This window comes from Pholcus phalangioides, unplaced genomic scaffold, assembly GCF_987345545.1.
Source record: "Pholcus phalangioides strain wild (caught in Gottingen) unplaced genomic scaffold, Ppha-v1.0 ptg000006l_1, whole genome shotgun sequence".
In the NCBI taxonomy this organism is placed as follows: domain Eukaryota; kingdom Metazoa; phylum Arthropoda; class Arachnida; order Araneae; family Pholcidae; genus Pholcus; species Pholcus phalangioides.
The window spans coordinates 1,627,074-1,655,058 of record NW_028301599.1 but is presented as its reverse complement, the minus strand read 5'-3'; the positions used below and the strand labels follow the sequence as shown (position 1 = coordinate 1,655,058).

Below are 27,985 nucleotides of genomic sequence, written 5' to 3'. Positions count from 1 at the left end.
GAAAAAAGATTTACTTTATTCTAATTAATAATGTAAATTATTTGATCTGAAAATCAAATAAATCAGTTACAAAAGTTCATGTCGATGACAGATCAAGGAATATAAATATTTTCAATTATATATATATAAATCCTTGTCATATACTGTAACTTCCATAGTTTCTTATGGGATTCGTCAAGGAGTGTCATCCACGTGGTCAAAGAAGCCAGCTGGAAAGTCATCCGCTGTGCAATCCTGTATATTGGCACCTTCGTTGAATCCCTCTTCGGCTTCTTCTCTTTCAACATCGGACAGTTCACCACATCGTTCCTCTACTAATTCCAGTATACATTCTCTACTCAGGTGCAAGGATCTGGAACAAAAAAAGGACACGTTCACTTACACAATACAGGCATTAAAATCAGATAATTTCAGTAATGTAGATAGGGTAATAGGCGAGGATCTAGAGGAGGCGATTAAGACACTAGTGTGCTTTTTCTAAGCGAACCGAAAAATATTGGGAAAATTGGTCTGCCCCGTAAAATACGGTACGATAAAACGAACCTGAACGATAAGGGGGGGGGGGGGGCCTCTCCCGATACATCGCACTGGATCTGCACCTGCTAAGGAATGAGAGTAATCCATGGAGAAAAATCTTTCTCACCGTGAGATAAATGCGCCTAAACGCTCAAAGTAGGGACGTTTTGTAGAATAAGCCTAAGCTAAACTGTATGGCTCAATTGAAACTAGTACCTCTGAACAACTTTACGATTAATGTAACGATTTCGAACTGTTGAATTCTCTTAATGGCTTTTGGTAAATTAGGAGGATGTTTTGACCTGGTGTGCCAGCTGAGATTCGAAACCACACCAATAGATCAAGATTAATTGTGTGCTAACCTCGCGACTGTGAAAGAGGTACTAGACGTATCATGAAGTCAAGTCGTCATCATCATCATTATTATTCATCCATATAGGGCGCAGGGGATAATACACGCCGAGACAGAAAATTTTAGCAATAGAATTAGGATAATTTAACCTAGGGTTGCAAATGAGTTTTATTTTCAGTGCATTTCAGCATAGAGTATAAGCCAATGTGATGCGAAACAGGAGGAAAATGGTCCTAAAGCAAACCCGGAAGCGTGAGGGGGGAAAATTCACTACACCACCAGAATACCTTTATAGAGTAAAAAAAGGGACGATGCATTTTCCATTGGTAACTGCCGGTGACTGGAGAGAAACCGCTCATAATATGAGTGAGGTTGCCATAGTTTGGCATCTTCTGAATTAGAATAAAGCACGTGCTCCCCCGAATACGAAATTCACGTGCATAGGTTGCGACCCTAGATTCCACTGGAAAATTTGCTTGTCTTGACGTGCACTATCATTCACGCTGTTTCATGAAAATCTATCTGACTTACGTGCATCTCATTTTTCGATCATCCACGGAATGCGGCAGTCCAGCACCACTCTCCTCAAAGAGACGAGTTGCTCGCTTCACGCTGCTTACGGCGCAAGACAAAGAGAAATCAGTGAATTCTTCCCTTCCATCTTCGATCAGTTCCTTCAAGCAGTTTACCAATGGATTTTCTTCGACCTGAGATTCGCTCTCGGAGCCGTAACCTAAAATATTTCTAAAGAAATTTTAGAAACACCATAGTTTATAACATAAAAAATGTATCACTATATAATTACTAATCGAAATTGTTAAATCAAGCAGAAATTGTTCGTTGTTATCACGTTGAAATTGGATTAGCGTTCTTCATCTTTACTTAGCGCGGATAACATACCAATGCGTATTATACAAATACAAAAGCCCGTAGGCAAATTGCCCAACGAGGTGGCTGAAAAAATATTCCCAAAATATATATATATAGTCAAATACAGATCATAAGATAATCTTTAAAAGAGGTTATATGAGACACCTAAAAAAGTATTTTTGATCATAAAATGAGCAGTCGAATCGCAATACCAAAAGCGGTAGAGGGAGTTTTTAGAGAGTGCTCACAACTTTACACCAAAAACAAATTCATTTTTCCGACGGATTTGCTGCGGTATGTGCTATGAACCGTTCGAGGGTACATATGCACCTTCGGATTGGTTTGCAGTTTGTTTTCCATTGGTACAAGCACCATCAACGTCATGCTGCGCCAAAGAATGATATAATGAAATTTGGTAGAGTTTGTGTTATCCAGGGTGCACCATGAGAAGGGGGGGGGGGCTATCACATTACAATACCCTTCACCCTCGAATGATTGATTGCGCTTATTGCAGCAAATCCGTCAGGAAAATTATATTTGCTTTTGGTGAAGTGCTGTTGTGCACTCTCTAAAAACAACTTCTACCGCCTTTGCTATTGCGATTCGACCGCACATTATATGACTAAAAATGCTTGTTTAGGAGTCTTATGTCACCTCTTATAGTTTGTCCCATGACTTTAGAATCACCCTGTATAAGTAAAATAAAGCATCCAAATATAAGAGCACATATCAAGAAAAAAATAAAAACAACGAATAATTAATAATATGATACACTACCCACAAAAAAGATTATTATTGTACAAATCCTTGGTAAATTCTTCTCATATTTCACGCATTCAGACACATAAAATTATACCGAAGGAAACAAATAACTCGAGAACTATTATAATAACTGCAAACATATTGAAGGAAACAAATACAGTGGATCCCGCTTATAACGTTTTTCAAAAAATCGTCATGAGAAAACGTTGTGGGCGAGAAAACGCTTTAAACGAGAAATCTGAATGAGAATGTGGACTGTATACTATTCGAGATAAGAACTCACCTCACCCAGAGGAATTTTATGAGTTATTTTTTAGTTATAAACAGCCAAGAATATTCCTAAGTCCAAACATGAATATATATTGGAATTATTGATTTACTTGTATGGTTTATATATATAGAAATAATATTACTTAATCATTCAATAATGTGTTACTTTATTTACTCCTTGTATATATATGTTTTTAGTTTATTGAAATTAAAACTATGTTTATAACATCAAGTTTTGTACCTGTATTTATAGCAAAATCGTCCCGGTTTTTCGCGTATTTTCAACGAGAGAGAAGTCAACTTGACTTTTATTCTAAAAATCAACGATTAGAATTTTCTTCCCGACTCAGAAATTACATTACGATCATTTTACGGCTACAAATAATAATATTTATTTCGCATTTGTTTTTTTAATTCACTGCAATTTCAAGTGGCGTTTGATTTCCCTCGATTGACGACTTTTCTGTGATTTCAGCACGAGTTGGCAACTTTGCTCACTTTCGGCATCACTTTTGGCGATAATTGGCAATGTCCCGTATTTTCCTGTATTTCGAAGCCCAACATCCCGTATTTTCTTTGCACAAATGTGGTCAGCCTTTCTTTGAGAGACATACAAACCGTAGACAAAGTAACTAATATGGCGACTTCCTGCACGACTCGTGAACGACAAATCTAAATTAAAGAAACATAGAAATGAGTTTTTTTTTTATTTTTGATGGGTACCAGATGTTTCGAAAATTTTCTTAAAGTTATCGATTTGCCTATTTTTGCTTCAAAAATGATTTATTACAGCTGAGGAGAATTTCTTCAATGCAATTTATTGGCCCATAATTAATTTCAAACATCCTAAACTATATAGATTGATACAGTTAGATATTATAAGACAATACAGGGACAATAATTTTCATTTTCGTGCTTGAGACGATATAAAAAGTTGAAATCTATTTCAAGTACAGGGCGTCCATAATTAAAATACCCTATTTTAAAGTACCCTACAGGTGAAACCAGTCATCAGAAATTGTGAAATTTTGTGGAAGACATCATGAACTGTTGGGAATTTGTTTCGGGAAATAAAATTAGTTGCACATGTCGCCACTAGAGGAAGTTTTTAGAAATTACACATTTAGGGGCAAATATTTACAATTTTAACAATTGTTACTGCAACATGTTCCGCATGGTCATTATTTTCAGATACCATGTGAAATCGCAAGATGGAATGTTCCACAACTGAACGAGGTGTGCGGGGAAATGTTCTGCACGTGGCGTGAAATGCTGCCTTTAAGGTCAGGTAAAATTCTTGGATTGTCACGACTTACCAGACGTGTCAAATGCCCCTAAAGCCAAAATTCGCATGGATCAAGGTCGGGGAGGCCATAGATTAGGGAAGTGCCGGCAGATGACACGTTCTTCAGTAAAATGTTTTAAGAACATTCTTAACACTGCAATCTGTGGATGAGCTCCGTCTTGCGTAAAGATTGTGTCTGCAAGTCAGTAACGTGCTTGTAGAGCCGGAACAATTTCGTTCTGTAACAGCAATGCATATTGCTTCCCAGTGATCGAACGTCACTGTAGAATAAACTTCTCTTATAGCAGTAGGGACCGAGAATAAATGATGCACTAAATCCACACCATACCGTCACTTTTGGTGATTGCAACGGAACCTCCAAGATAACGTTCGGATTCTTCTGGTTCCCAAATTCGGCAGGTGCGAGTATTGACCGCACCATCCAAGTGAAAATGCGCTTCGTCTGTCCAGTAGATATTCCAAGGCCATTCTGAATCGACCTCGACCGTTTTTCCCTTCGTAAAGATCCTTCGGTAAGAAGGGAAAAATCATGTAGGCCCCGCCTCAACAAACTCCTAGAGCAGAAAGCCTGACCCCGAGATTCGGGACGTCAGCGAGATCCGTCCTCGAAACGCATCTTCCCTGCAAGATCGTTTTCCAGCAGCACCACACACTAACGCCGATGTGTTATATATATATTTGACCCACGTTGCTATATTTTTTTTCTTAATGTTATACGAAAAGAGGCCGAATTAATAAAGAATTGAACACTCGAAAATAGACTAGTTTATACTTAAATTCATTATTTTCAAGTATCGATTTGAGCCAGAGTTTTTATTAAAACTTATTTGAAAAACTTCCCAAAAGCATTAATGTTTCGGAACTGTATTTCTGTTGATTTTAACCAAAAGATATTCATTGAATACCAAAAGAAAATAGAGACCAATATTCAGCAATATAATATATATCTTTTATTTTTCATTATTTATTTATTTATTCAATATTGGTTGGCCGAGGCCTATACAAGGGAATGCGGTGATGAAGTTAGACAGAGATAATTGATGTCGCAAAGAAAATCGGAAATTGTTTCACAATCAATAATGTTTGGGGGGGAGGTTGTTCCAGTCGCAACACAATCACATCACACTTACAAAATATCTCTCTCTCTCTCTATTAATAATAAAATTATTTTTATTAAAACTAAGTGACAATTGTCGTTGTGTCTGTGTTTAAAAAAAAAATAATTTTATTAATAATATAATTATTTTTTGTGCCATGCGAATATTACTTTGATTGCAATCAATGTAAATATGTGCATCTGTTTTGTGAATTATAATTTTATAATTCACAAATTTAATTTTTTTTGTTTTGTTTAGCTGTCGAAATTTACTGTAATCTTTTGAAACTTTACTGTAATTATTTTCGAATTTTTAACTTTTTTATACTACCCTGTTGCAGGAAAACATCGAATGCCCCCGTGCAAAAAAATCGAAAATTTTTCACTGCATCTTTAAGTTTTTTGTGTGGATTTTTAAAGTCACTTCCAGGGGGGCGATGAGAAATTTTGTTTTTGAAAAGGGGGTGCGATGGGCTGAATAAGTTTGGGAAACACTGTTCTAGACGATGCAGCAAGAGGAAAAGAAAAGTTGAAAAGTAGACCAATAATGATTGAAACCAAAACAAGAACATTCCGAGAGCCATGTTTTACTTATCGAGTTCGGGAGCCCGGTTCAAAAATTTTTTGACAAAATACTAAATGCCTAATAACACTGAGACAAATAAACAATAGCTAAATGAAATGCAGTGAAACCTCGATATAACGATTGCGGACCAAGAAAAAATGTCGTTGTAGAGAAATTATCGTTATATCGAAAGGCAACATTATCATCACATGCCCTGAAATTTCTGTTGCTTTTGGCATCTTTTCTGAATCGGCGTTGTTAGTCCCACTAAAAAAAATGCGCTTTTGAGTATTTATTCACCGCAAAAATAATTTAATTGATTAATTGATAAATAAAATTCATTTGGATGTATTGCTCTCGTAAAGAGTTTAATCGCAACACGCCGGGGTATGGCACTCACATCCTGTAAGCGGACCCCTTGCCAGACTTTTCATGGGCTTCGACATAGTAAATTCACAGCGTGAAAAATGAAAAAATGACAAGAATCATCCCGAACCCCTGGACTGGAGCCCTGTCAGCCCCACCAATGTTGGGCTGATCATGCAGAGGCTCCCACGTGAAGAAAACATTGGGAGGGGGGCTGATAAAGGCGGTGGTCGTCCGGTATATTCGTGACTCAAACGCAGGAGGGGGGTGCATTGCATTGTTTGGGGGGGGCAGCCCGCTCACAAAATTTGTTGGGGGCTTCAAATGGCTCTGTCGGTCCAGGGAATTTGAAGGAAGTTAAGTTTTATTTGAATATCAGTATTTCATCAGTCATTGCAGAAAAATAACGTGCGGCGTGTAAAACGCTGTGATGTCTTCACAAAAACATTTGGCCCTTGGGCAGCGATTTTGAGAGCACGGCAAATTTTAGGGGATACAAAAACTATGTTCCAAAGTCATCGACTTTGGAGGTGATGAAAAACTACATTTGTTTCAGCCCCCCCCCCCCCCTACACTTGACAGAAATAATCTACACTCTTAGTTACGACCCTGTCCGCGACACCCAGAAAGTGCTGCAACAAACAGATTGGAAATCACAGCCCTATAAAAATACAGCACGGTATAGTGTACATTCAATATAATTTATCTGCAAAGTATCCCTCAGCAATGGGCCCCCACGCGATCGAATAAGGCTTCTGGATTGAGATGGTTTGTGGCAGTGCCGTCTTAACGCATGGACCCCCCGAGCACGGCCCGGGGGCCTCACAAAAATTAGATTCGGTTGAAAATTTTCTAGAATTTACCAGGTAGGACCTCAGAAAAACCACTTGGCCCGGGGGCCCATGATGCTGTTAAGACGGCCCTGGTTTGTGGGTACCAGGACAGGATTTCCCAATCCCCCCTCCCATCTGTTGTGAATTTATATGGTAAAAATCGGAAAAAAATTCCTCCCGAGACTCCAGCCACAAGGAGCACTGTGGGACCTTCCTTCATGGGAGGGACATGTGGCTCACCCTCTGAAAATCATTGATATACAGTAAGACCTCGGTATAACCTCGATCACTCTTACCGTCAACACTCCTATAATGTCAGTTTCTGAAAATTCTGCTAGCTTCTGCTAGCTGGCAAAACGTTTACTCGTTATTAAATCACCCCGTTAATTAAGTCATATTTATTCGGTACTCATGTGTGACGTTATACCGAGGTCTGACTGATTTTGAAATGGCGTCGGACGCGGAAAAGCGGTTTGTTGCAAGGAGCAGATCACCCCGAGATTCAGAAATAAAAATTTGTTGTAAGCATGTATTTGTAATTGTTTCCGCAAATATTGAACACAGATGGCTCTCACATCCTAGAGCAGGACCCCCTAGGCTGGGATATTTTGCGGGGCCCATTAGGGTGAATTTATATCGTGAAAAAACAGAAATTGATGCGAATCGTCCAAGGCCTGGAGCCCTGTCAGCCCCACCCTTGTGAGGGCCATGAACGTCTGGCGATTGCTGGGGGTCTGCGTCGTTTATCCCTGGGGTTTACAAAACCGGATTGTGCTTAATGAACGCCTCCCTGATCGAATGACATTGTCATCTTCCCGCCATTTCATGTATTCAACACTCCCCCTGTGATTTGCTTCCTGTTGTTGAAATTCTCGGTGGCCCTCAACGCCATGGCCCCCACAAGGGGTGGGCTGATAACCGTCGACAAGGGTGGGCTTGGGGCCCGGGATGATTTTCATCATTTTTTTTCACGCTATAAATTCGTCATAAAGGGGCCCGTGAAAGAGCCCAGCCAGGGGCCCTGCTTTAGGATGTGGGGGCCATGCTCAACGCGATGCCTGAGGGTACCATGGCCCTCGAAATGATTACAACGGATATCTTTAGCAACTTACCGGCTTTTTTTCTCCGAAACCAAACGTTTCTATACGAAAAAATAAAAATCGTTTTATGCAGACTGTACATACTGAACACGGGCATTCAATTAACAATAGTTGGATCTGTCCGCCTTTTCTTTACTCAATGAAAAGGGAGCCGCTGATAAAGCATACAATGAGTGAATGCCAGTGTCTCAAGTCCCTTGCTATTTTTTTGCGTAGATATACAGTATACAGTATTTGCCATATGAGGAAAAAACTCGTTTCTACTGCTACAGCCATATACTTTTTTCCAAGAACTTTCCATGGCGTGTGTGTGTGGCAAATTTTTCTCATCTTTGTTGGATGATCAGTTGCATATAGGGAATGCGAACGTTTCCTACTTGCCGCTTCTAAAAGTTATATCAAATTTGTGCATTATTGGAATGATGAAACATCATTATTCTGAAGAAAAAAAGGATAATTACATAATATTTGTTGCCTCAAAGAATTTCGTAGTGACACATTGATGAAGTAGATTCTGCTTCACTTCAAGGGGGTAAAATTCCACTTTTATCTAAATGACTTCTTAGAATTTTATTTGTATGAATAACTCTGGAAAAGCAAACTTCTGCATTCATTAAAAATTTTTTTTTAATCCAGCAGTGGCTCCCACAAGGGTGCGGCTGGCAGGGCTGTAGTCCTGGGGCCCGGGACAATTATCATTATCTTTTGTTTTTTCATGCTATTAAATTCACTACAAAAGTTCCCGTGAAAAGTGTGGCTTGAGAAATTCAAAGAGATCCCAGTGTAGGGGCCCTGTTCCAGGGTGTGGGGTCTGTAGCTCCCCAGTAAAATTTTACCTACATTGCCATCTATTTTCCAAAATAACATTTGATCAAAATAACATATAAGAAAATTAAAGAAAAGTTCATTTATATGCTCTTCTTGAAAAAAAACAACAAATGTGATTGGATTGGTTGGGGGGGGGGGATCAAAGCCGTATTGAACAGATCCGTCAAAATTGGGAGTTCAGTGGGTGCTCGATCACACGCGGTAGTTTGTGGCATAGGGTCCGAGCAACTCCCCCCACCCCCGAACTGTGTGTGATCCAAAAATTAAAATTTCCTCTATAAAGACAAGAATCCACAAGTTCAAAACGCTCCCGACGTTCCTGGTGTTAAGGATAAGGCCTTGGTTAGGATTCCGGAGCTGCTTATTTGCATCAATTCACTATAGAGGGGCCCGTGAAAAGTCTAGTCTGCGGCCTGTCTAAGATACCAGCTTAGGTGCCCTGCTTTAGGGTGTGGGCTCCACGAATAAATCATTCAGTCGGAATACTCCAATTTTCTTTGGAACCAGACAGAGATATCTGAGCGAGGAATGGCGAAAAAAATGTGGAATTTGAATTCAGCAAAAAAGCCCAAAAACGGGACATTTTTGTTGAAAGCAGGGCGCATGGTCACATTATATATCGAAACCGAAAGTTAGTTGATACAACGAGCAATACCAATAATTTTTGACTTTCGGCGTCCCTGATTGGAACTTATAAGACATCCTCTACATACGTATTCTTAGTACATATTTTTTAACTCAAAATAATAATAATAAAATGATTTTCAAATGAAAAAAATATAAAAAAAATCACGCATACATCCGATAATTTACTGAACATTCGATTATCGTTTTATCAAGTCTCATTTTCTTTCTGATTCCCTTAAAAAGGCAGAGAAAAAACAAGAGAAATCGAATCGTTTTTTTAAAAAAATAAACGGAATCCATTGATATTTCTTTTTTTTGTAACTAATATTTATTTAGAATACCAATCGAAGTAAGAGTGAAATGGAGATTTCTCTCCCGAAAACAATTGGACTTCATTTTGGAAATCCAAAGTATCAAGTGAAGTAGAAATAAAAATTGGCTGAGTTTTATCAAGAACAAAAAAAAACAAAAAACAATTGCATTACAAATTAGAATGGCATTCGGTCATGCGAGAAATTGCTCGGTTTCCAATGATTTTACTGTTATTTTTCTTTTCTCTTGAGCATTCTGCCATCTATTTTCTCCTGTAACTTTTACATTATTTACTGGATTATTTTTCATTTGTTTAAAAAACAAAAAACAGATATCGAATTTTTTTTCTTGTCTTTTCAAGTGTTAAAAATTTTTTTTCCTCCAAAAAAATTATATGATTTGCGATTTTTTTTCTCCAAAACAATTATTTTGTATATTTGGATAGGTATTTTTTTTGTTCTTAACCACTCGGAATTGATTTTTTAGTAGTTTGCTGTGTAGAGTAAATAATTATCGCGCAAATAAGGTAAATAATTTTCAAATTTTTTCGTTGAGTTTGAAAGAAAAAGTTTTCTTTTGGAATTATTCAAAACACTTCTGGATGTATTTTTTCGTTCTTTATACAGGGTGTCCTGTAAGTGCTAATGCGGACATTTTCTCATGAACGGTTCGTAGTTGAGGTATAGTTTCAATTGAAAAAAATTGCTCAAAAATTCGTTCGAAATTTAACCTGTACCAGTTTTGAGATAAAAAATACATTGTATCACAAAATAAAAAAATCAAAATTTCTATATAGTACTCCTTGTTCTCTAACTTCCAATTAGAAAGTTTTTGCCTGGTCTTTCTTGAGGCAAAAACAAATCCAACTTTCTAAGTGCAATATTCCCAAAAATCGGATGTAAGTTGAAAAAGGAGTGTTGTCCGTTTGTTTTTGCTGTTCTTTCATAACATTTCTCCGATTTATGAATTCAGATGTCTTAGCGAATACTTGTAAACATTGAGTTTTTCTGGTGGCGTCAGGAGATACAGAGCAAAATTTTTCTAATCGGAAATCAGAGGACATGGGGACCGTTTAAAAATTAAAATTTTTTTTTTTATTTTGTGACATGCTGTATTTTCATTCTCAAAACTGGTACAGGGCAATTTTTAACGCGTTTTGAGCATCATTTAAATGAGAGTAATACCTCTAGATTGGTCGGTTGATGAGATAACGGCTGCATTAGCACCTATAGGACACCCTGTATATTTATGGGGAAAAAAGGTAGTTTCAGGATATTGACACTACTCAGACCTACGAAGCATCCGTTCTGATTTGGTATTCCATCGAAATTTTGATTATCGAAACTTTGTATATACGCTATATAGACCATACAAAAAAAGAAAATTCGATTAAAATGCGCCAGTTATTCACCTGGTGTTCAAAAATTGAAATAATTTTTACTGCATAAATCTCTCTACCCCTTGATCTCAAGATATCCTGAGAATTTCATTGTATTCGCTTGAACAGTTTTTGAGAAAAATCACGCAGAGTACACGAGCTGTAATTATAACCACCACACAGGCTATATAGTTAATTAATTTGGATCGATATCTTTACTAGGACTAGTTGAGTTAAGAACATGCATGTGCTCTTTACTCAACTGGAACGTGAGTTAAGAACACATATACGTTCGCAACTTAAATGAACACATATATGTCCATACCTAATGTCGTAAATTGAAAAAAGAATCATTAAAACCTTTCAAAAAACCGTTTAAAGCCGTTAAAAACGAATTTAGAACCGTTAAAAGCGATTGAGGACAGAGTTATTAAAATTAAAAAAAAGCAATTTATTATATTTTCATACGGGCAATTTTTCCTCAAAAACCCAATTGTTGTCTCAAAAAGTTGTTGTCCTGTCTCTCCTAAGACAAACAATAGAAGTTCAACGTTTCTAAGTGCAATCTTCGGTGAGATTCGAAAAATCACTAGAAAGAAAGAACAGCATAATGAGCTTTTCCATTACTTGATGTGGTTCTTTTTCTCATTTTTCCTATTTTTTTTAATTTACATATCTCAAAAAATATTGCACTTAAAAACTTGTTTTCATTTTGTGCGTGCGTGCCTCAGGAAAGACAAGGCACATCAACTTTTTTATTAAGTTTTTCTGTTTTTTTGGACAAGGTGACGAAAAGTTTTCTTTTTTAATAACTATAATACTTACTCTATAATACTTTTACATCGACATTCTATAATACTTTTAATACTATAACCTCTTGCAATATGAATGACTTATATAAGGTCAACGCGTTATTGTGGCACTTAAGTTGTGACTCCAGAAAAAGTCTCAAGTTGACCACTCTAAATATCAAAGAGAATCTCTCAATTTTTTCTGTGTGGGAAAAATCTCTCAAAAAAATCCACTCAGAAAAAATCTCTCAATTTTTTCTGAGTGGGAGTATGTTTCTAGGATCAACGGTTCACTAGTAATTTGCGGCCAAGGGTGTTATGTTCACCCTGTATATGCAGTTCACATTCAAATCTTACAGTACAATCAAATCGATATATAAATATCAATACAACACTATTTTTTCTCGAAAGGTTTTGTAACGATCAGGGTCTCGTTTTATCATCTTTGTTTAATTATTTTTTTATTTAATTACTTTGTTTTAACCGTATAATTATTTTTATGTCGTATTGTATAACCACAGTTGTAGAGCAACTTTATATTAATATTAATTAAACTAATGAGATGTGAGTACGAGCATCACGTTCTAAAGTATCGTGTTACAGAAATCCGAAATATCTTCACTCCTTTCCATCGTATTCTCTAGGTTTGATCTCGAAAATAGCTGATATGTTGATGCAACTGAGAATCAATATCTAATATAAACAGCCATCATAATAACTGTTGTTAATGAATTTGATCGATTTATGATTATACTGCGTTAAAACTGAGAATGTATTTGCTGATTAATTAAAACCCAACGAAAAATATCTTAACATATCGTATAACTGAAAGAAAATACGCACTAGTAAAAATAAACTTAATAAAAATTAAATAACCGAAAATCGTTAAACATTAGTTACTATCATCTATCTGTGTGTGAGCAACAGTTTCATGAATCCGAGTCAGTTTAGGTTGCGTGACTGCATACAACACATGTAACATGTATAAGTGGGCTTGTGTCTATAATTACACAACCCCACACGTTAGACCACACGTTGTTTCTTCGCCGCTAGTAAGTAATAACGGTTTTCTCTTTTAGCAAACGACATTAGCTGACAATTTATGTTAATTAAAACTCATTACTTTCTGCTGTTAATTAAATTCTGCCTTGTTAATGATGTTATTATTTTTGTTCTCTTAAAAGCTATGAATTACGAGCAGATATTAAGTTTAACAAGATGATTAATGTGTCCTATCTTAAGTGTTGAAAAAAAAGGAAGTGAATCTGGTAGATGCTGTGACTAAGAAATGATTAAACTTCTCTCTCTTTCGTAATATTTTTGTTTCTTCTCTTCTTAGGACCAATTTTTTTTTTCTCAAAAGAAGTTTTCGAAATATTTCGACTTCTTTAAGAGCATGTAATTAAATCACTTTTTTTTCTTTTGAAAATATTAGTTTTTATATGACGAATAAAAAAGGTGTTTTCAATAATCATTTTATTGGAAAGGAAACTCTAATTAATGAAAATAATTAAAGTTGGAAAAAAATAAATAATTGTTTGCACTTGAATGTCTCTCTTTTTTCTTCTTATATTGCCGTGCTTCTTCATTGAATCGTTAATTACCTTATCGAATTTCACTCCACATTCAAGTATTATTGCAAGATTTTCCAGGTTATGCACTCCACGTGTCTGAGTTTGTCTTTGAGTTTATATGTCGTTGACTCTGCAATGAAAAGAGGTAATTAATTATAAACACTATGCGCATAAACTGAGTGGACACTTTATTATGACCAACTCTTCAATATTTCGTTAGACCACCTTTTGCTTTTAATACAGCTTGATTCTTCTTGGCATGGACTACCAGCTCAATTTTCCGAAATTCTTGGAATTTCCAGAGCGATGTTGATAGGTCATATGCTAGTATCTCAAGAACTGAGCTTTCTTTATACTAGCCTAGCCCTCTAGCGACAACAGTGTGACGTCATAGCTCACACACTTGCTTAAACTATCAAGTGGTCATAATAAAGTGGCCATTCCGTGGCCACATTTTATGACCAGTGGCCACTAAATCATCTTATACAGTCGATCCAGCTTATAAAGTTTTTCAAAAACCGAAACTGAAAACGTTATAAGCGAAAATGTTTATAAGAATTATAAGACAGTTTTTCACCGACCATAGCTTTTTTTTTATGTCATTTTTAATTTATTAACAAACATTAAGGTACATATAGTGATTTAATAAGAAGCAATTATTTGGTATAATCAGTCAAACTATACGTTTTCTTTTATAACAGTCAAGTTCCATAAAATCTGGATGGCATCACAAGGCACATTTTCTTCGCTTTGAATGAAACATCAAAAAATTCTCGGTCCTTTAATTGCTTCTGCAAACGTTACAACCGGTGTTGAATGTGGTTATCATCTACAAAAATTTAAGAATTTTCTTTCTTTTTTTTCCCCTTCAAACGTAGAGCTTTTCGTTTCAACTTGCTCTGAGACACTCTGACTCGAACTTTACTCGACAAAATCTATTCCTTTTACTGATTCCTTTTCCGAAATTTAAAAGATTATGAAGGCATCGTATGGGCTGTTCTGTGAAGAATCGAATTCCAAGAAGTACAGTTGGGAAATCCGATTTTCCTCATCTGACAAAGCCGCTTTTGAATGATACTTGATGTTGGCGTCTGAAAATCTGTCAAGTTGTGTATGTTTTGTGTCAAGTCACTCTTTTGGCGCTTGATTTTGTATGAATAGATTCAAAAATGGATGAAAAAAAAAGACTGCCGTTTTCATATATTCCTTTGTCATACGCAATAGTCTATAACACCAATATGAGAAGATTCATTTTTTGAAATCAATCTAAAATGTGACGAATTTGAATAAGACCGCAATGGAAAAAAAATAACCTCTTAAGAGAACTTTTTCTAGTTCTTATCTAAGCCTTCCTCTATTCAGAGACATAACGTCCATCAACCATGTGTATTTGAATAGTGGTAAGGGCAATTATGCTCTATAAAATATTGTTGGACGAAGTGAGAGAACAAGAAAAAAAATTTCAACGCGAGCACAAACATAATCACCATTTTCGTACATGAAAAAAAAAGTGAAAAAAGTACGCTGACAGGAGAAAAAAGCTGGATGTGAAATTTCCGAACGTTGTAAGCGGGAATGGCAAAAAATTTAAAAGTTGTATCCGGGAAAAATTAACATTATCAATATAGGAAAAAAATTAAATTCACGAAAATAAGTCGTACTAAGCGGAATCAACTGTAAATAATTTCAAAATGAACCTCAGTGAGCAACTTCGTCCTCTGACACAAATTCGAACGTGGCCTTACTTAAGAATGACAGTCAATGAAGTGATGTGAGGCATAACTGTGTTTGTCTGTAACGAATATAAAATATTGTTCCCAAGTCACCACGTAGATATTAGACATTTCATTACAAAAATAACCAGTATTTAACTAGCTGATTTAATTATATTAACTATCATCCACAGTTAAAACGGTAAATATATTTACCAAAGAGCAAACTGCTATCAACCTTATAAGATTTCACCCCTACGAGCTGTAAACAGTTTTTCAATGGTTTCATGAAACAGATTATGATAAAAGTATGAGGAGAAAAAGGCGATATAATTGTGAGATATTTCGACGCCATTTTTAATCATGGAGGATCACTCTAATGCAAAGAGCTGTGATTATTTTTTTTTATTTACAGTGGCTATGGCGTTATCTAAAATAAGAAATAAGATTATATACACAAATTTTATCGCCAGTCATCAAGTCACACCAGATTACGGTATTTAAAATGGGCAAATATTTTATTACTTTTCTAACTGAAAGAACATTTCTATATTACCAACTGTAAACGAGTTTTTTTACCTAAAACGGACTCAAGTTTCTACCTCATACTGTCTCTGAGATGTGAAGCAGATTGCGTCCGGCTCTTCAACGTATGATAATATAACGGAACGAAATTCATCAAATACTTCTTCTTTCGATTGACATTCACTTGACATTTTTATCATATAAACCACAAAATATATAAATTACCTTAATAAGTATAATAATTATCTAAATTGATAGCCATCTATTTAATGACCTGTATATCAGTCATTATCAACAAAGATCTGAACGATACAGTGCATGATTTCTTACTAACATTACAATAAATATTTCCAAATATCAAAATTTAGAAAAAGTTAATTCTATTGCCTTAGACCTTAATATTGGTTCTAACTCGAGAGGGAAAACTCAAATAGCAAATGTTTCAAAGAAATTGAGATTTTCCTTGAATATATTTTATCATTCTAAATATAAAGCGAACAATACATTTTTATAGACCGTCTACTACGCTTGGATTCAGTCTCACATTAGTCATGGTCTTGTAGAGTTTTGAGGAGATTATTGAGCTGATATTAGTGAAATAACTCCAATGCAAGACTAATTCATAAAAGTAATTTAAATGGAAATAAAACTATTAACCAAACTTATGTAGTAAACATATTACGATAAATCCTAAAAGACCAAAAATCAGATTTTTCTAATCCCTAATCCTCATAAACGTATTTTATGCAAAACTCTCGCGTATAATTTGCTCCAAAACACTATAATAACTTGCGAGTACTTAAATAAAAAATGTCGTTTAAGGTTGGAGAACTATTCCTCATGTTAAGTTTCATCTCAGATCTGGACCTCCATTTATGTGTATGTATTTTGGTACGTGAATATAAAAAAATATATGTATAATTTATTCTCCATTTTCAAGAAAAGTGCCTTGATGACTGAATTTATTATCTATTTTTTGTGACTTACGTCACGATCTGATACTTCTGTTTGCCATCATCATGTACCAGGTTTGATTCCATATTTCTGATTTTGATTTTATTTCTCGTCCACTCTAATCAATAATCAGTCCGATTTATACTCCTGTATTACATGTGTTCTGTGTTTGTGTATTGCAAATACAAGTGCCACAACTGGCAAAATTCCCAACGAGGTGGCTGGAAAAAAAATTTCCATACAAAATACGAATGCCGAATACACATCTAAACTATGTATATCAAAAATACGGCAACCCAATAAGAGCAGTAAAAACCAATAAGTATGATAAAATATAAATATACTGCCCATAAACAATTATGAGCAGCATATTTTATGTATTTTATATTCATAGATATCTTTAAGAGTCTGTTGTAAACGTGATTCCAGTGATTATATATATGTAATTATATGTATATCTATATAATGACGCTTTTAATAATAGTAATAAAATCAAATAAGAATAACCTATGTAAACGCCAGTGATGCTATGAGAAAAAGTGCTGCAATGAGGAAAAGTTGAACACAATTTTAGCATCCTGAGCTTTCTTAAATCCGAAAAATCTTTCCGTCACAAAGGGAAATGATGTCTGAGTTTCAAAATTCAAAGTCTGAAAATGACAGTCTGATGTAATGTATCTTTCAGTAGGGATATATGAACGTTTTAGCCAGCATTAGTGAATTACCGTTATAAATTCTTCCTGAAATAGCTTCATCTTTTCTTTTTTTTTTCTTTTTGATCCAGAAAGATAACCATGATTTATAAAGTCCTGAATAGTTGAATAAAGTCGAGTTCCATCCTCATGATTCAGGCTTAGTTTCGGTGAAGATGAACATCCTCTAAAATAAATATTTCTTTTTCTCTCGACTTTCTACGGCAACATGAAACGGGAAGTAGAACGCTTTGATAGAAGTTTCTAGAATCGGATGATTCTGCATTTTCCTGAATAAGAAAGAAGCCGTGTCTGGAGTTAGGGATGAAAACCGTTATTCCTAGGAAACTGGAAATTCCGTATAAAATATTTTTTTTTTCCTTCCCGTTACTCTGTTGGAGCTCAGATCGCGAGAGAAATGAATAGAAAGTGCTTGCATGTCAAACTAAACAAACACTAAGATATGCGAACCAATCCGCAGAATACGGGAAAAGAAAATGTATAGATACATATTCTTTTGCATATCAGATGAAATTCTCGGGTATTTGAATATGCAGGCACGTGAATTCAATCCTGTTTTTGTATTCTTAGTATGAATTATAATATAAAATGAGACCTGATTTTTGGAATTACGTGTATGTGTTGTTTTATCATGTGGCGTGAAGTATTAACCCTTAAAAGGCGTCGTGAAAATTCTGTGCATAGCCTAGCATCATGGTACCATTTGATCAAAGTCTGTCCTCAACGTTTCACCAACACTAGTGGTTGGCATCTTCCGGAGAATTGGTAAAACTAGAACAAAAAGTCAAATTTTGTGAAATTTTCGGGTGTATTTATGCCCTCGAGTTTGATTTCGCAAAATTTTACTTTTTGTGTTCCATTTTTATCAACTATCCTAGCATGCCAACCACTAGTGTTGGAGAAACTTCGAGAACTAACTGAAACAGACGGGTCTTCCAACCCGAATAGACATTTCTCATCAATTAATGACCGTGAAAACCTTATCAACTATTTGTATATTATGTTTTTGGAAATCAATTTTCATAATTAAAAAATTAACTGAGATGTTTAAAATATACTCTAAAAATGAAATTTACAAATTTAAATAATATTTACCATTTTTTCAAACACACCAAAATTAGTCTTATCGAGTTTAACACATTCTTTACAAACAATTCCCCGACATCGTTTTAACCACACAGATATTACAGCACTATCCTCATGCTCAACACGACGGATATCCGAAGTTTCATGGTAAATTTGAAATCACTATCGAAATATATAACTGTCGCGTTTACATGTATATAATATATATATATATATGTAATTAGGTGATTCAAAACTCAACGTAGACTTTTAGAGGAGGTAAAAAACACAAAAACAAAACAGAATCGCATCGGAATGTATGACCAAACATCCGCAAGCTGATCAGCCGGAGGATAAACGAAGATGCAGAACTGACAAATCAATAACAGTTGGAAAAGTAAAAGTCAGTTCTATTAAACGAACAACGTTGGAGAAATATTTTAAACAAAAGAAAAACGTAATTTCACAAGGAGCAAAAAAAATCAGTCAGAAATACAGTAATTAAAGAAAATCCTATGTCAGATATTAATAAGATTGTTTTGCTCGTATTATTATTATTAGGCTTAAGGCGTCTTGTTACGAGTATTACAAAACGACTACGAAAAAAGCAAACAAGCAAAATAATATATCGTTCATCCAAACTTCTTGACGTAAGAAGTGCCACTCGACGGGGAAACTGTCGCTTCCGGCTATGATCCAAACACGCATATTAAAGTCCCGACTGTCACCGGAATTTTCGAGTTCATACATTGAAATCAAATCTCTGCGCCGTCAGTTTCGATAGCGATGACGGAGTCTATTTCCGTCATTTCGGAAGCATAGCCAGTGTAACATAACATCAGTTTCTTTTATTGTTAAATAGGGTAAGGAATCGATTTAAGAGTTTTCGAGTGATCAATCGGAAATGTTTATTCGATCAATCCATTTTCTGAACGCTAATTTTTGTTTTATTTACTAATTTGTTATCTAAACTTTTGTGAAAGGCTAAACACTCTAAACTCCAACTTCACTTGATGCGGACAATACAAAAAATTGATGCAATTGGAGGGAAAAAACAATATATGTGTAAAAGCAATGAAAAATGCCCAACACACAAACACAAGCAAAGGAGAGAAAATACACAAAAAGATGGCTTTAATAGTAATAGGTTCAGAAAATCCTCAAACACATAAAAGCAATAAACTTCATATGTGATAAACTAAAAACCATAGCATGTTAAAGATGATGAAAGATCAAAAGCGCTGAGAAAATTACAAAATCTGCGGTAAATGCCATTGGTATATTATAAACTTATGTAAGTCATCGAGAAGAAATATAAGATTTCTCTATTTCTCCTCTAATTTCTAAATATCGATTATATGATATTTTAATCGAAGTTAAATGCCATTGGTCTGTTGTGCCAACCATAATGTAAATCGTATGAATATGCCCAGGACGGATTATGTAATCCCTGGGGCTATTACATAATTCACTTGTATTTCGTAGGCTTACAATAGCTAGTGTGCAAGAGCCTGGGTGTGTCTCGGTTTCTATTGCTATCGCTATCCTAGGCCCACGGTCTCAAGTCCGGTCTCGTAACCTAAATCGGCTATGATTAAAAGGCGAGGCAAATTGTAAGTTGGTGAACTCTTTTCCGACACCATAAGAGCATAAATAATATAATTATCGGTTTCACTAATTTTAGATTTTTCACTACTGCCCATATCACTATTATTATTTTTTTTTAGATTTGTGTATTTCTTTCAAAATCTCGATTTTTTTTAAAAGAAACGAAAAACATATCATTCTCGATATATTTTAATGCAAATTAATGCGAATTTAATGTAAATAAATAATTTTTTTATCAAATCTTAGGTGTTTTTCGGTCCCAGAACCTCTGGCATTTTACGACCAGACGCACCTACTTCGGATCCCAGATATCATCTCTCGATAGCAGCCGTGCACACAACTATACTTTTTACACGAATTTTTTCTTGGCAGAATTGATAGCTCTTATTTGACCAACCTAATTAACATGTCCGTGCCTTCTCACGAGTGGCAGACTCATATGTTCGCGCAATTTTTTTTATTTACCTTGTGCACGCACAAACATTTTGGATACATCACCTATTTCGTGACCACGTATTATAAAAACTATAATATGGGTGAATTCCCAGATATTTGTCATAACGATTCCTCATTCTCCACTAGGTACTCTACATATTTTTCATTAATGTTTCTTTTTTATCTGTAAGAGTGCTTTGGCATCATCACTTTTTTTCCTCTTCTTCTCATATGTTTTCCAAATTAATTTCCTTCTCTTTACTTATCTTTCTATATTACTTGCACACGATATATCTCCATACATCGGGTTTATTTTTGAATTTTTATTTTGGTCAGACGTGTGTCCCTTGTATCGAATTACCAATTTGTATTATTATTTGTATACATATATATATATTGGAGTAGTTATAGTTATAGTTACAGTTAAACTAGCCATTATTGGAATAGTTTCAATTTAGAAATATGATCAAATACAAATACAACGCCACAACAGACAAAATGCCCAACGAGGTGGCTGATAAAAAGATGCCATAACAAATATGGATGTCATATATTTCAAAACATTATACAGCAACCCAATTAAAAATGCAATTAACACAAATTATAAACAATATATACACATGATAAAATATTATACAACGCCCATAAAGAATACTTATGGTTGTCTTATTCTCAGAATGGATAGCTTCTCGATTTACCCCAACATGTTTATCGTATTTCTTTTTAAACGTGTCAATTGTGTTGCAATTTACTACCTCCGGGGGTAAGCTATTCCATTTATTGACAACCCTATTAGACAAAAATTCCCTGCGACACCATAACCTCGCATTGTCCCTCACCAATCGATACTGGTGTCCCCTTGTAAAAGCAGTCGATTGGCGGTGTACTAAAAGTTCATGGTCCATCCTATCCATCCCATTGAAAATTTTGAACACTTCGATCATATCTCCTCGACACCTGCGTTCATCCAATGTAAACATATTCAAAAAATGAAGTCTCTCTTCATAACTCAAGCCCTGTGTGCCAATAAAGACACGCGTAGCTCTTCTCTGCACCCCTTCAACCAAGTCTATGTCCCTCTGTAGGTATGGTCTCCAAAACCTCACAGCATTTGAGGTTTGATATATATATATACAAATAATAATACAATATATATATATATATATATATATATATATAGAGAGAGAGAGAGAGAGAGAGAGAGAGATAGGCTGTCCCTGCCCAACTTTTCTCCAATTTTTGAGTTCGAATATCTCCGCGAATATTGAACTTAAAAACTCGGAATTTTTTTTTTGTTGGTTCCAGGAGAGACGAAGCAACAACTTTCTAATAAGTAGGTAGAGGATAAGGGAGCCGCATAAAAATTTAGATTTTTTTTAATGTTGTTACACACTTTATTTTCACTCTCACAACTGGTTAAGGGTAATTTTTGAACGCCTTTTGATCACATTTCTAAATTGAAATTATTCCAATAATGGCCGCATCAGCACTTAGAGGGCACCCTGTATATACCGCGGTGCAGTCGGAAATGTACCGAAATTAAGTACCCCCTTTTGTATGTTCGTGTCATGAAGCAGTTAATCATCGTCGATTCGGTAACTGAACCACAAAATTGGTATTTTCGGCAGTAAAGTCTATAAATTAGATGCTCTCGCATTAATTACCAACAACATTGTGGAATTTATTTTTTTTACGTCTCTGTGGTTGTTATTAAAGGTCTCTTTGGATGTTTCCTCGCTGAAAACTTCTCTTTATCTAATTAGATGATTTCCTGATATTCTCACTCTCTCTCTCTAACGCATGTTATATATACGTGACAAAATTTTAACAACAATTTTCTAGCTAAAAATTTTCTGAATGTAACATAAGCTTGAGAAAACTCAGATTAATTAGCGGGGCAAAACTAATTAGGAGAAGTGGGAGATCCCGGTATGCTACAGCAAGATACTGCGGGAAAATTTGTAACGAGCAACAAAATTATCGCTTGGCTAGTTATAAAAGAATGTTACGCCTTAGTTATTCGTTAACGCCGTATATAACCTTTTCTATTTCATTCTTTTTATTTTGTTTTGATCTTGTTTCGTGGCTATACACAAACCACTCGAGTTTTCGTCATTTATAGAAGGTTGTGTTTGTTTGTTGAGATTGCGGTGTTATTATTTTGCTTAATTGAAACTAACTTTTAACTTTACTCGATAGAATCAAGAGGTATTTTTCAGTTGCTTCTCTCACTCCTTTCACATCACAAAAAAATTTACGTTCTACTGGATTTATTATAAAGCAATGGCTATTTATCTCATGTGAATATGATTTTCTACATGGAATTTTTTGAGATGTATGTAATCGGTGAAAATATTGAGACATTATAACCTTATATGAGACCTCAATAACCTTCAATTGAATATCAGATAGAAGTTAGAGTAGTCAATAATGATTGTATTCAAGTGTTGTAATGTGCTCCATAAAACTTTCGTGGAACAGTGAGGCAGCTCTCTTGTGTAAAGAGCCATGGTGAGGCAAGTTGGCATAGTGCACGTGTCATATAACAATTTACCCGATGTGGTATAACCCCAGCAAAATTACGCGAAAATTGCAACCGTCAGTTTAAATGAGCGCTCGACCAACTTCCTTGTTGGACATGATGCCGTGAATAATGCCTTCTTCTCGTTGTTTTTTGTTGTTGTTTTTTGTGACTATTACTTTCACATAAATTTCCACTTATAATTATTGAGTGCAAAATATTAATCTTTTTTTCTGCATTTCCGTAGTGAAATAAAACTTTTGTAAATTCTCACGTTTATTCCTCAGATCATGCTTCACCAACTTACCCCACGTCTGGGGGTATGTTGACATAAATAATTTTTTTAAACAATTATTGATGACTTTAGTATACAATTTTAATTCTCAATACTAATTTGTGTGCAAGGAGTACCGCTATCTGGAGCGCATTGGTCTTTTCCTTTAAATATTACACGAAAAAATATAAAAACCGAAAATTAGAAAATATGCCAAGTAGCACCGGTTTCCCTTTCTAGTTACTTGTGTGTATTAAATATTCATTTAAATCATAATTTCCCAACCTTTTTTGTCCCACACAAACACATCGTCCCCTTCTTTAGAAATTTTTTTCTCAAATCGTCCCCTGACGCAATCTAACCCATAGGATCCTATGTTATACCCGTAGCTTCTCCCCCCCCCCCGAAACATTCCATCGACCCCCCAGGGGGCGTTAACACCCACGTTACGAATCACTGATTTAAATCATCCCCGGTTAACTCAAACATCAAATACAGTATTCAAGCAGAAATCTACAACATTTTGCATTATGCAATAAAAATCGAATCAGAATATGAAAAGTAATATATAATAATTTCCAGATGTTAAAAAGCATTTCTAATCAATAACATTTTTCCCCCGCAAAATCATTTTTTCATTTTTTAGAGTTTTCCATTAACCCCAAGCTCTTCTTTACATTACATTTACTTCTGGACATCGATATTTTTTTGAGTAGAATTAAAAACTATATTGAACAACATTTGACAAAGACATTTTTTTTAATTTTTCCTACATTTTTTTTAATTTTTCCTACATTTTTTCCACGTTTTCAAAATGGGAATGGAACAAGAAAACCACCAAAAAAGAAATGTTTCCTCCTTTCAAGAAAAAAAAGTGTTAAAAAAAACCCCTTAATGAAGGGAAAAAAATTAGGAAAAACAAAAGAGAAGCTCGGAATTTAAATAAGATGCAGAGAATGACAGCCTGGAGTTTTTATTTTTTTTTTCTGGTAAAAAACCATAAACCGAGGGGAAAAAAGTGAATCTCGTCTCGTTCGCGACGCGTTATTAAGGAGAAATTTTTCTTAATTTTTCTTTTCCACATAACGGCGACGAAAGAAGATTTTAATCAATGTCCCGCACCCCTTAAATAACAAAAAAAAAATTCAATTTTTTTTTTTTTTCTTCCTGAATGGAAGTGGGGGAAAAAATTGGTGAAAAGACTTTTATTAAAACATCAGTCAATTGGCGCGCAAGTGTCTTCAAATATTATTCATTATTTTTTAAGCAGAATATAATGAAGTGTGATTGCATGTATTTTTTTACGGTGAATATGATACATTCGGTTGTGTTTTCCATAATCGCCGATCATTTTGATAAGTTTGATAGATTTCCAAACCTTTATCAATTTTAGCGTTGGTTATACATAATGTCCAAGCGTCATTGGTATAAACATGATAAATCGTACTAAATCTATTATATTTTCCGGTTATTATGCGTAATGGTAAATGATCAATCGGAAGTATAATAATTGCTGTGATAAGATTTATTATTTAGATGAACGTTTTTGTAAACCGGATATAATGAACTCCGATATAACTAATTTTTCCGAAGATTACCGAAATAATTCCTATAATTAACTCTCATTTGACAAATTCTGGAATGCACCTAGATGTAACGAACTCTTATTTAACAAATTCCACCAACGTATCCCGGTATATCAAACTCTCATTTCACAAATTCTTCGATTTTAACGAATTTTTTCAAGTTACAATTTAAAAGATTCGCACAGAGACGGGAACAGAAAGAGGAAATCGTTAAATCGTAAAATTCGCTCAAAAGTAATTCGTTATATCGGGGTCAAATATGTATCATAATAGATATATTAACATACTACCGCGACTCATTTAGGTTTTTTTTTTCATCTTCATCAAATACGCCAATTGTACTTGCGTATTACGTGTAATATCCGTTAAAAGAAATATTTTTTTCAGCATTAATCAAATTTAAAAACAACGCTTTGGTATTATGCATAATCACCTGTAAAAGAAATGAATTTATCGAATTTACCGAGAGGATTGCCGATTATTCATAATATCCCGTTATTATACATAATAATTGATTTATTACTCATTTACCGAAATATATATTTTTTCACTCAATAGAACCATATTCTTGTGTTATATATATAGCGTGTCTCTAAAGTAGTCATACTTGGTTATAATAACCGACAATTCCACGAAATGTTGTCGTTATAACCGATTTATATGTCGTTTTCAAGACTTTTTGGCAATAATATAACCAGGTGGTGTTCATACTGTGCATGAAGTTCTGTATTTTGAAATATATGTCATCTATATTTATTATGGGCATCTTTTTCTTAGCCACCTCGTTGGGCATTTTGCCAGTTGTGGCGTTGTATTTGTATTTGCATTTCACTATGATTAGTGGTGACCACATTTATTCGAGAAAAATACGAGAAATTATCATTTTTTTCAGAAACACTTCTTCAAATCATATACTATCTATGGTAAGACTACTTAAGTCTTTAATCCGTTCTTTCTTTGGACCTTATTCTTTTCCTTGTGCCCATATACCAAGGAACCAATTATTTTTTTTTTTGCAAAGATATTTTATGCACGTAATTTCAGAATGTGAACAGCTTCTTTTGATCTCACTAAATCGGACAATACAGATTGCGAAGAAATAGAAAATTTCTTAAGATCTCTGCCGTCAAATGAACAATCTCCTTCGTGAGCAAAGTGCATGTCTTCTTTTCATTCATAATCCTAATTCACATGATGTTAATAACTTGTCCCTCTCTGCCACTCTATCACCAATGCATTCCGTCTGACAATCGTAATCGCTTCATTTCTTCCTTCACCTTCATCATCACTATCCCCTGTGGGATTTCGATCCATCCACGGGCTTTATTGATTTCAGCTGGTACCCTGCGCTATAACAGGCTATTTCCGCGGACGAAGGGTCTAGATTAAACCCGAAACAGCTTTCTATACAGGTAATTTCTTGTCGTTTCGTGAATTGACTCATTGTGTTTTCATTGACTATATTTTAAAATGTCTGTACATTTGAAAAGCACAGGGGAAAAAAAAGTAATTTTATTGTGAAAAATTGCGATGGTTACGGTCATCATTTTGTTTTCGATACCTTGATTTCAAAGCGGTGTCTTAGCGTTGTTATTTATTCATAAATATTATGCTAATGCGTCTTCAGACGTTGTTCTGGTTATCTTTTTGTTCACCAATGTCGACTCTAAATTACGAATTTCTTATTAAATTTTAAATTTCATTTCAGAGATCAGCCTCCCGCATAAAAGAATTTCAAAAGTAATTCATATTTTCAACAACAAAAGAAAAAAAATCTTTCCAAAAAAAAGCAAAAGAAAAGAAATTGAGTTTTCATTATAAAGAAAAACTCCTCAATCATTTTCAGAACTGAAATTGTATCTTGAATGCATTCTTTTCCAACCATACTATTATTTATTTATTTTATCAATCTCGTTCTGACATATTTGTTTATTTACTTGAACAAGGAAGATTCTACATTTTTTTAAGGAAATAAGATTAACTTTTTAAGAACTAAGTATACATAAAGAAAGAAGGAAGCGTATTATTTCAAGGGAAGATTAAACCTCATTTTCATGCTTAAATTATTCAATCCAAACGGAAAGAAAAGAGCAACGAACAATAGGGAAGAATACTCTGATAAGAATTAGAATGGAGTTCGCTCTTGTGCGAAATTGGTGGTTTCGAAGAGAAACTTCACGTTTTTTTTTCTTACTTTTGTATTTTTCTTTTGAGGGGAAAATGCGCTTTTGATGAAAGATATGGAGTCATCTTTTGAAATCCGAATGGAATGTATGGGTATTGCATCATGTCTTACGAATCAATGATAACAATTTTTCTATAAATGGTGCACAGGAAAGTACATTTATCCTTGAATAACTCGTGAACCGTTAATCCTAGAAGCATACTTCCAATTGGGAAAAAAAAACTCCTAATAACGTGCAGAACTCAGATACGTCATTCATATTGCAAAAGGGTTATATAGTGATTATTAGAGCTTGAATTATGATTTTAGGTCCTAAACTCTTAGAAATATGCAAGCATTTATGACCTAAAAAAAAAAATTTGTCCTTAGAATAAGAAAATATGACGTTATGATTTTCCGCATTATTTTACATCCTTTTTTGATTAGTGTTTCTTATTGAAAAATTGAACTGTAAATGCATCAATTCACTTCATCAAATCACATCAATTCAAAAAAAATTCAAATGATTTTTAATTATAAAACTGTCTCAAAATTCAAATGAAAATCAAACTACCCTCATGCACAATTATTATTATTTTAGAAAATTCAAGAATTACACTTACAATAATTATGAAATGTCACCACTTCACGACACAATGCGTGAAATAAGGAAAGCAGGGTGGTGTCTTCAGTGGTGTAGATGGTCGCATACTCGCCCGGAATGCAACAGCGCCTGGGTTCGAGTCCCGGCGGAAACCAGATGATTCTTCTTTCCGAGTTCATCCGGGCATAAGATGCAGGAAAAATATCTGTTTCCTTAATTATGAAATGTATTTTGAAGTTCTCTAAGAAAAAAACTAAAATAGAAAACTGCTATAATTC

At 34.7% G+C, this 27,985-nt stretch overlaps 1 long non-coding RNA gene across 1 annotated transcript; it reads right to left on the bottom strand.

Moving 5' to 3' along the window:
• Positions 1-27,898, bottom strand: LOC149085653 (uncharacterized). The gene is made up of 4 exons (XR_016192753.1): positions 27,727-27,898; positions 13,577-13,676; positions 1,400-1,601; positions 1-352 (listed from the first exon to the last, which is right to left on the bottom strand). It is a non-coding gene; the product is annotated as an uncharacterized LOC149085653 (long non-coding RNA).
• Positions 27,899-27,985: the final 87 nt, after the last annotated feature.